Raw genomic sequence first — 8,642 nt, forward strand, 5'->3', positions numbered from 1 at the left:
TGTACAGAACACTCTCAATCTGCCCAAAATGTCCACAGACTCTTAACCACACAATAGACACCACCCACGTGACGAATCAACTTCCATGGCACTAGTAGTCCAGGGATGAATATCGGTTTCTAAACTATCAATCAGCCCCACACCTCTAGTACACCAGAAGGGATTCGAACAAATTGGAAACACAATCAAACTATAAACCTCCATGTGCAATATGGTAACATGGGCAGTACGGAACGCTTATCTCCGAAAGGTCATGGATCGTTGCTTGGTTTCAACACAGTGAAAATACAATTGTTACCCAATGATAAAAGGTACTGTCGAGTCAAGGATGTATTCAAGTATCTACTTTATTATTATCACAATAGACAGTTCTAGCAACACTACGAAATACAACCCACCCTGTACAGGAATGTAGAGGACAGACGTTTCAAAGAAGGAAAAGGGATGGATTCTGGATACTGACAGGAGTGTGGTTGATATAATAAATAATCACAACAGTTCAAGGATACATGGCTTCAGCACAAAGGGAGCAATGGGCCTTAAAATGTCTATAGGTGCCTTCCCCTCGGAGAAGAACCAGGGTGACAGAATCACAATGTACCTTATGCTTGTCAGTGTTCTTGATGCTTGACAGGGTCGTGTCGGGTTCAGGGCGCTTTGCAGCTCTTGTGACAAAGTTCAAGATGGGAGACATCTGTGGGTATCAGGTGTCAAACAGTTTGGCGAGTGAAGCTGGACAGACAGATGCAGGCTGGCCTACATGGGAACTCAGGGTCAGGAATCATTGTCTCAGTGCTGGTCGGCAGTTCTGGAGCACTGGTCGAGACGTCTCGCATGTCTGTAAGCGACTGTGGTGTAACAAACATCAGTGTTGCAGTCTGTTGCAGCTCAGGGTACTCCACTGGCTCGAAAAATGTCCTTTAAGGCAGACGTCAGTAGATGTTCGTTGATGCACTTCTCCTAGCTTCTTCAATGGGCTTGTGTTGTTCTTTCATGCAGATGGCCCAAAGCTGGGGAGTGTGTTGCAGGCATCTGTCTTGTCCTTGGTTGCAGATTCAGAGACTCTCTGGCACTTCCCACCTAGGAAGCTTGCTGCAGAGCCTAGCAGGGCACACGTTGGGCTGGCTGGGTACCGTTCTGGAGCTGCTGGAGGGTCTCTGGATTCAGTATCCCCCTTTGCTCCAGATGCTTAGGGGAAGGATCTTGCTTCTTTCTTGGAGGTCCTGGCCTTCCTTCACTGGTGGAAGATGTAAGGCAGAATGTACCTTCAGCCAGGGTCCAAAGATGAGTTCTTCCTTCTATTTCTGGTGAAGCCTTCAGATTATCTGCCAAAAGAGGGTCTCCGCCTTCTTTTAAAGGCAAATGGGCCACAGTGATTGGTGTCGGCTAAGCCTACCTTAATGAACCAATCCTGGGTTCCCACCAACAATCTCATGTATGCGTGAGGCCAGATCCAGAGTGCTTTACAACAGAAAATTGAAAAGGGGTGAAAATATGTCATTCTAAGTCAAAGCCAGCACCCTGTCTGTTGTAGATCAAAGGGTCTCGCTAGTTATTGAAGCACTTTGTGGTTTCTGATTAAAGCGGCAGGTCGCCCTTGAAGCTGCAGCAAAACCAGACTCTCTTGCTCTGCCAAACAATATACTCGTACCTTATGAATGGTGTCCCCCTGCAGGGTTGACTACTGTAAACACGCAGCCCCAGACATGACAGTTCACTGTCAGTCGATACTGAGAGGCGCAAGCTGTCTACAGGATGATACAGTACATATGAAAGGCTGTTGGGGTTTCCTGTCTCTTTTGTTATCCTCTTCAGCCAGGCCACATGTGGGCCTGTTAGAATTACTTTCTGATTAGTATGCAAATCACTGCCACCAGCTGCAGAGCCCAGCAAAAGGACAGAGTGATCCATGGAGCCTTTGCTAGTTAATTAGGCTGGCAATAGCAGGGGGAAGGTTTGGCCCTCCCCCTTCTGGAGATGCATCGTGTACTCCTGTCATATCGCAACTAAATGTGACTGGGGGGGATTTCACCTGTAGGCTGTGTCCACCCAGAGTACACAGGTCTCGGCGTATGTCGTGTGGTGAGCATAGGAAAATGTGTGCAGATTAGCCCCACACATTTTCCAGAGGTTGATCTACCATCATTCAATTTCATTGAACATTTCCAAAAAGGCCCAGGAGAGTGCACACCCACCGTGTGGTTGGTCAAATTCCTCACAATCCCATACAAGCTACACCCTGCATCCACTATCTTACTGAGTGGCTACTCCATGTATCCACCACCTCACCAGAGAAACCGGCCCATGCATCAACCACCTCATAGCTGATGAGGCACATCCATCCATCACCTCTCCAGAGAGGAAGGTTCAGGCATCTCCTGATCTTGACAAATAAGTTGTTCCAGGCAGCCACTATTTCCTAGATAAACGTACGCATGTATCTTCCACAGACAACTGACAGAAGCTTTTTCATGCTCTCCCATCTTCAGAAACGTTGTGCCAGCTAGTCAAAGAGTCTGCTCCATGCAGAGATTACCACTTGCAAGATTACTTCACACATCCTCTCTTCCCCAGAAAGATTCACCAATATATAAGCTGAATCTATGCATCTATCATAACGTGAATAAATACACAAACACATACATCACACACCACACATACACGCCCTTGCATCCTAGCACACGTCTCTGTGCATCAATTGCCTCCATAGAGAGCCTCCTCCCCCTTGGAGTAAACTCTGGCCTGCATGAAGCAGCTTCTTAATGTAGGTGGTGCATGCCTGGAACAGCCTGAACGAAGCAGCTTGTCTGTATTGTCAGTGACACCTACATGAATGAGTTTCTATAGGGAGCTATTAGGTGCCACAGAAACCTCTCTGTGTAGGTGGAGGACGCATGTAATGTCTTAACTCACGAGACTAGTGATGCATGAAGCAGTCTCACTGATGAGGTGGTGGTCGCCTGGGCCAGCTTCTAAGACGAGATTGTGGATGCATGAAGTCGCTCCTGTGGGGAGTTGTTGGATACAAGTGGTATCCGGTCATTCCATCGAATCCAAAGCATCAACAGACCATACCATTGAAAAAATGCATCAAAAAACCCCATTGAATGCATTTCTTTTAAATGGTAAAGGGTTTCGTTTAGTAAAAAAAAAATTTAAGGTTAAAAAGGGGGGTTGGTGGGGACCTCCCATTAAAAAAAAAAAATGCATTCAGTGTTTTTTTTTTAGATGCTTTTTTTGTCAATGGTATGGTTGTCGATAGAATCACTAGGAATCGATACAAGTAGCATCTTCTCCAAAGAGCTGTTAAATTTAAAATAGTTACTAATGCAAAGGGAAATATGGCAGACATGTGAATGGTTGTGGAGGGTTCAGACTGGCTTGGAAGTAATTATGCTTTTTATTTGTCTTGTATAGCAGAATTCCTGCCATTGTAGTGGCATATTGTTGTCTGGTCCTTGAGGAGGTAGGGAAGGGTAGGAATTGGTGGAGATGCCAGATGTGAAACGTATTGTTTTGATGCCTGTAGATTGCCAGCACCCGTTCTGTGTTCAGGTAAGATTATTAGTGAGCTGGTTTAGGGCATGCACGTTCTGAACCGAGAGTGTTGTAATTCTTCTTTGTTGCTTGCTAACAATGTATGCCCTGCAAGCAAGGATGGGCTGAGAGATCTGTACATTGGGATGTAGTGTGGTGGTTTATTTGAGTTGTTAAGCTTTCTCGTTCTGAGACCACAGACTTTCCTGTGAAGCATGTGTTTGGCTAGCTGCTGGGGGATGGGTGGGTGTGTGTGTGTGTTTGTGTCTGTGTGTGTGTGGTGTAAAATGAAGGATGAATGGGTTATTGGGGTATGGTTGGTTAAGAAAATGTAATACACTAGTGCATTGATGAAGGCTGCACTGTGGCAAGAGTGGGTAATAATGGTCCTTATGTGCCCAGTCCGCACATTTTTTGTGGTTAATAGCTGAGCAGTGATATGCAAGGATGCACCTGTAGGCTTAATGGAAGAGAAGCGACAATGCATTGTATGTCTCTTATAATAAGTTAAGACTGAGGCGTTTACTCCCTAACTCACGTTATCCGTCTATAATGCGTGGTCCTTGTTATACCTCCTTCCATGAAGGATCTGTGCACTCCATTGGCTGTGGGTGCATTCCTTACCTCTGTAATGAGCATCAAGAGTAGCCTCTTCATCCTTGCAGAAAGTGAAGGCAGTGAGTTGGTATCAGATTAATATAGTTGTACTGGCCCCTAGCCAGGATGTTCAGTGGAGCATTAGGTCTGAACATTAGATTGAGGGGTCTAAACTCTGGATGGTGGATATATAACCTTCTAGTGGATGGCATCTTACAATGGACACTAATAAACCTGCACCAGCAGTGAATGAAAATAAGAGTATGCATAACATCTAATGATAGGGTCAATATTTGTTCTATTTGTAACATGTACATTATATCTTTTATGCAGAATATGCATTTCCCATGTATTAGGCAGACATGCTAATGTTAAATTTGTGAATGCTATTTCTGTGCTACATTTGTGATTTCATTGAAAGGTATTTTCTTTTCGGAATAAATGAATGTGTACTACACTTAGGACCCCACTAGGGAGAGCTCTACACTCAAGCAGGGGTTGGACCCGATAGTCCATGGCACACTACTGCCCTAGTACGATGGTGATACCTGCACTGCTGCCAGAGTTTAACATGAGAGTCCCTATGTCTCTACTTGACTAGTACATTGGTGATTGCTGTACTGCACCAGAAGCTAGACATGCTAGTCTACATGACAAGAATAAATGAGTACAGCAGTGATCCATGTACATCAGCAGAATTTGAATTTGATGGTCCATGGGGCTTGTCTAGGTTTGTATGATGGTGGTGTCTTCTGCACTGCAGCAAAGGGTGACGTGGTGGTCCTTATGACTCCACTACACTAGAAAAGAGGTGATCCCTGCAATGAAGCAGTAGTTTGATAAATTGTAAATTTGATGTGCTTGCTCATCCCTATTTAACACGTCTCCCTTTCTCTTCTCTTTCAGATATTTGAACTGGATTGCATTTCCTATAGAGAACATCATTAGAGCATGAATGTTGACCATGGCCGTCCACCACTTTACCCGCTGGATACCAGGGCTGAAGTTCCTTAGGATGGTTTGGAAGCAGGTTTTGTTAATCTTGTGGGTGTCAACGCTAGCCCTTGCTGGAACCTCACCCACCTCTTGCCCGGCAACTTGTTCTTGCAGCAACCAGGCCAGCCGGGTGGTCTGTACCCGCAGGGAGCTAGTGGAGGTACCAGAGAGCATCTCAATCAACACCAGGTACCTTAATCTTCAGGAGAACAGCATCCAGGTGATCAAGCAGGACACTTTCAAACACCTGCGGCATCTAGAGATCTTGCAGCTCAACAAGAACTTAATAGCTAAGATTGAGGTGGGTGCTTTCAATGGGCTCCCCAATCTCAATACCCTGGAGATGTTTGATAATCGCTTGACAACTGTCCCCACACAAGCCTTTGAATACCTCTCTAAGCTGAGGGAACTGTGGCTGAGGAATAACCCCATAGGGAGTATACCCTCATATGCGTTCAACAGAGTGCCCTCCCTGCGGAGGTTGGACTTGGGTGAGCTTAAGAAGTTGGAATTTATCTCAGAAGCTGCCTTTGAAGGACTAGTGAACCTGAGGTATCTCAACTTGGGAATGTGTAACTTAAAAGATATCCCCAACTTAACTGCCCTGGTGAGACTGGAGGAGCTGGAGCTTTCAGGGAACCGATTGGAAATGATCCGGCCGGGATCTTTCCAGGGGCTGGTCAGCCTGCGTAAACTATGGCTAATGCATGCCCATATAAAAATAATTGAGCGCAATGCTTTTGATGACCTGAAATCACTGGAGGAGCTTAACCTCTCCCACAATAACCTCATGTCACTCCCACATGACCTATTTACGCCCCTTCACCGTCTCGAGCGGGTCCACCTCAACCACAACCCTTGGCACTGTAACTGCGATGTACTGTGGTTAAGTTGGTGGTTAAAAGAGACAGTACCCAGTAACACCACCTGTTGTGCCCGTTGCCATTCACCGCCAAATTTAAAAGCTCGATACATTGGGGAACTGGACCAGAGCCATTTCACTTGCTATGCCCCGGTCATTGTTGAGCCACCTACTGACCTGAATGTCACAGAAGGAATGGCTGCAGAGCTAAAGTGCCGGACTGGCACTTCTATGACATCAGTAAATTGGCTCACTCCAAATGGGACCTTGATGACACATGGCTCTTACCGAGTGCGTATCTCTGTACTGCATGATGGTACACTGAACTTTACTAACGTCACCGTCCAGGACACTGGCCAATACACCTGCATGGTCACCAATTCAGCAGGGAACACCACAGCTTCTGCCACACTCAATGTTTCAGCAGCTGACCAGACCACGACTACCCCCTATACCTACTTCACCACTGTCACTGTCGAGGTGGAGGACACAACCCAGGAGGAACCTAAACCAACTGACCGAGTGCTTGGCTCAACACTGTCTGGAGGCTGGGACAGGACGACAACATCTTTAACACCACGCAGTACCGGATCAACAGAGAAACCCTACACTATCCCAATTACTGACGTCACTGGTGATATCATGAAGGATTTAGACGACGTGATGAAGACCACAAAAATCATCATTGGCTGTTTTGTGGCTATCACCTTTATGGCAGCCGTCATGCTCATCGTCTTCTACAAGCTCCGGAAACAGCACCAGCTACACAAGCACCACGGTCCTACGAGGACCATAGAGATCATCAACGTCGAAGATGAGATGCCAACCACCAACCCTGGGGACAATCACATGTCCCTGCCAGCTATTGAGCATGACCACCTGAATCACTACACATCATACAAAGCCCATTATAACAACAACACAGGCACTCTGAACTGTGCTAAAAACCCCATTCTCAACTCCATCCACGAACCTCTGCTTTTCAAGAGCAGCTCGAAGGAAAATGTGCAGGAGACACAAATTTAGGTCTTTAGTATACAAGAGTTTGGAGGGGGAATAAAACATATCATGGAACACGGCAGCAACTCAAGCGTATTCGTTGCAGATGCGGAGAACAAACACACACCCACATCAGCAGTGTGTCTCTTGTTTAGCCTTTTACTTAACAACATTTCTTTGCAGTACAAAAGTCCAAAAAACGAAACTATGTGGAAAAACATACACAAATCGAAGAATATTTTGATATTTCAATGGGATGTTTCACAATCCAACTACCTGATGTATTACTAAAAAAATCATGAAAGAAAATTTAAGAAAAAAAGCTTATTTTGTGGTACAGCTCTTTATTGGTAAATTCTATTTGAGATCTATTTTCATCAAAGAAAGGTGTTACGGAACATGTGCAACTGAGGGAGAATCAATCTGGAGATTGCTGAGACGGACAATTACATTTTTGTATTAATGGTGTTACTATTGAATGGCTGTTGGGATACACTGGTGCACAATCCCAAGTGTTAAGAGGTATTGACGAGACAACATCCATCCCCGAACAGAAGAGGGGATATTTTTTAATTTGTAATAATTGGGAGCGCTGAACTTGGTGAGGGGTGGCGGCCTGGGGTTTTAGTAACTTGGCAAATCCCACTCTGGTCTACACTTACTCTATGGTCTACTTCATTTTTTGGTCTCTTTGGAGTTTTGTTTTATAGATAATTATTTAAAAAATCACAAAAAAGGCGTTTCCAACCGTAAGGGAGGACTTTCTTTAAAAGAACCTGTGCCATAACCTATTTCAAATGTGCCAACCTTGTTACGAACTTTGCACACCTAAAGCATAACAAAAACAGCAAAAAACGGAGTTAGAGAAGTTATTTTTGAGGCTGAGAGATTGGGGGAATTTGGGAGAGTTTAATGTAGGACTTGTATTCCCTTCAGAACACCTGTAATCTGAATAGTGTGAGCAGTATTTTTCTGTGGATTTCTATGCTGGAAATACATGGTTTGACTCAAGTGGACCCGGGTATGAACATGTTTGAAATGTGTTTTTTTTAGGGTGGGAGAGGCGTGAAAGTTTAATGAAGCTGGGTATTGTTTATTTGACGCTGAAGGCTACAATGGTCCTATCACAGTATTTACATAGTCCAAGAAAAAAAATGATGAATAAAAAACATCTTAAGATGGTGTGTTTGATTATTTGCGAGTGACCTAGGTCCATCAGTTGGGCATTCACACCTTAAAGGATTACTGCAAGGAAGGAGTATATCCCAGGAGCGTCTAAGAAAGAGTGATATTCTGTTGCAGGAGCCCACAGGTGCCTCATGTCCAAGGAGGATCACAGCTGCATGGACAACCATGGTAGGTCCAGCTGCAAAGGATTCCAATTGTACAACACAATGCACAACACACAGGGACAATGTGCCTGTGGGATTAGTTAAACAGTTCCTACAGAAGGGAATGGAAAACAAGAAGGTAGAGTTTCCATCCGTAGGCACCCCTTTCTTATCCTCTATATGTAGCATTATCTGTTTCTTTAAACACTGAATGCACACGATCTACATCGAATGGGGGCCAGTTGGAGGAAGATGTTCAGGATCCAAGTGGCTGCCACCTCAGTAAATTACAGTTTTTATGAAAAGAAGGATATCTGTGC

The 8,642-nt window shown here is 44.9% G+C and overlaps 1 pseudogene; it reads left to right on the forward strand.

The window, feature by feature from the left end:
* The window catches only part of LOC138452664 (leucine-rich repeat-containing protein 4B pseudogene), a 596,163-nt pseudogene extending 587,990 nt beyond the window's left edge, over positions 1-8,173 (forward strand).
* The last annotated feature ends 469 nt before the right edge of the window (positions 8,174-8,642 follow it).

Source organism: Ambystoma mexicanum, chromosome 1p (assembly GCF_040938575.1).
Source record: "Ambystoma mexicanum isolate Mex_15411 chromosome 1p, UKY_AmexF1_1, whole genome shotgun sequence".
Lineage (NCBI taxonomy): Eukaryota > Metazoa > Chordata > Amphibia > Caudata > Ambystomatidae > Ambystoma > Ambystoma mexicanum.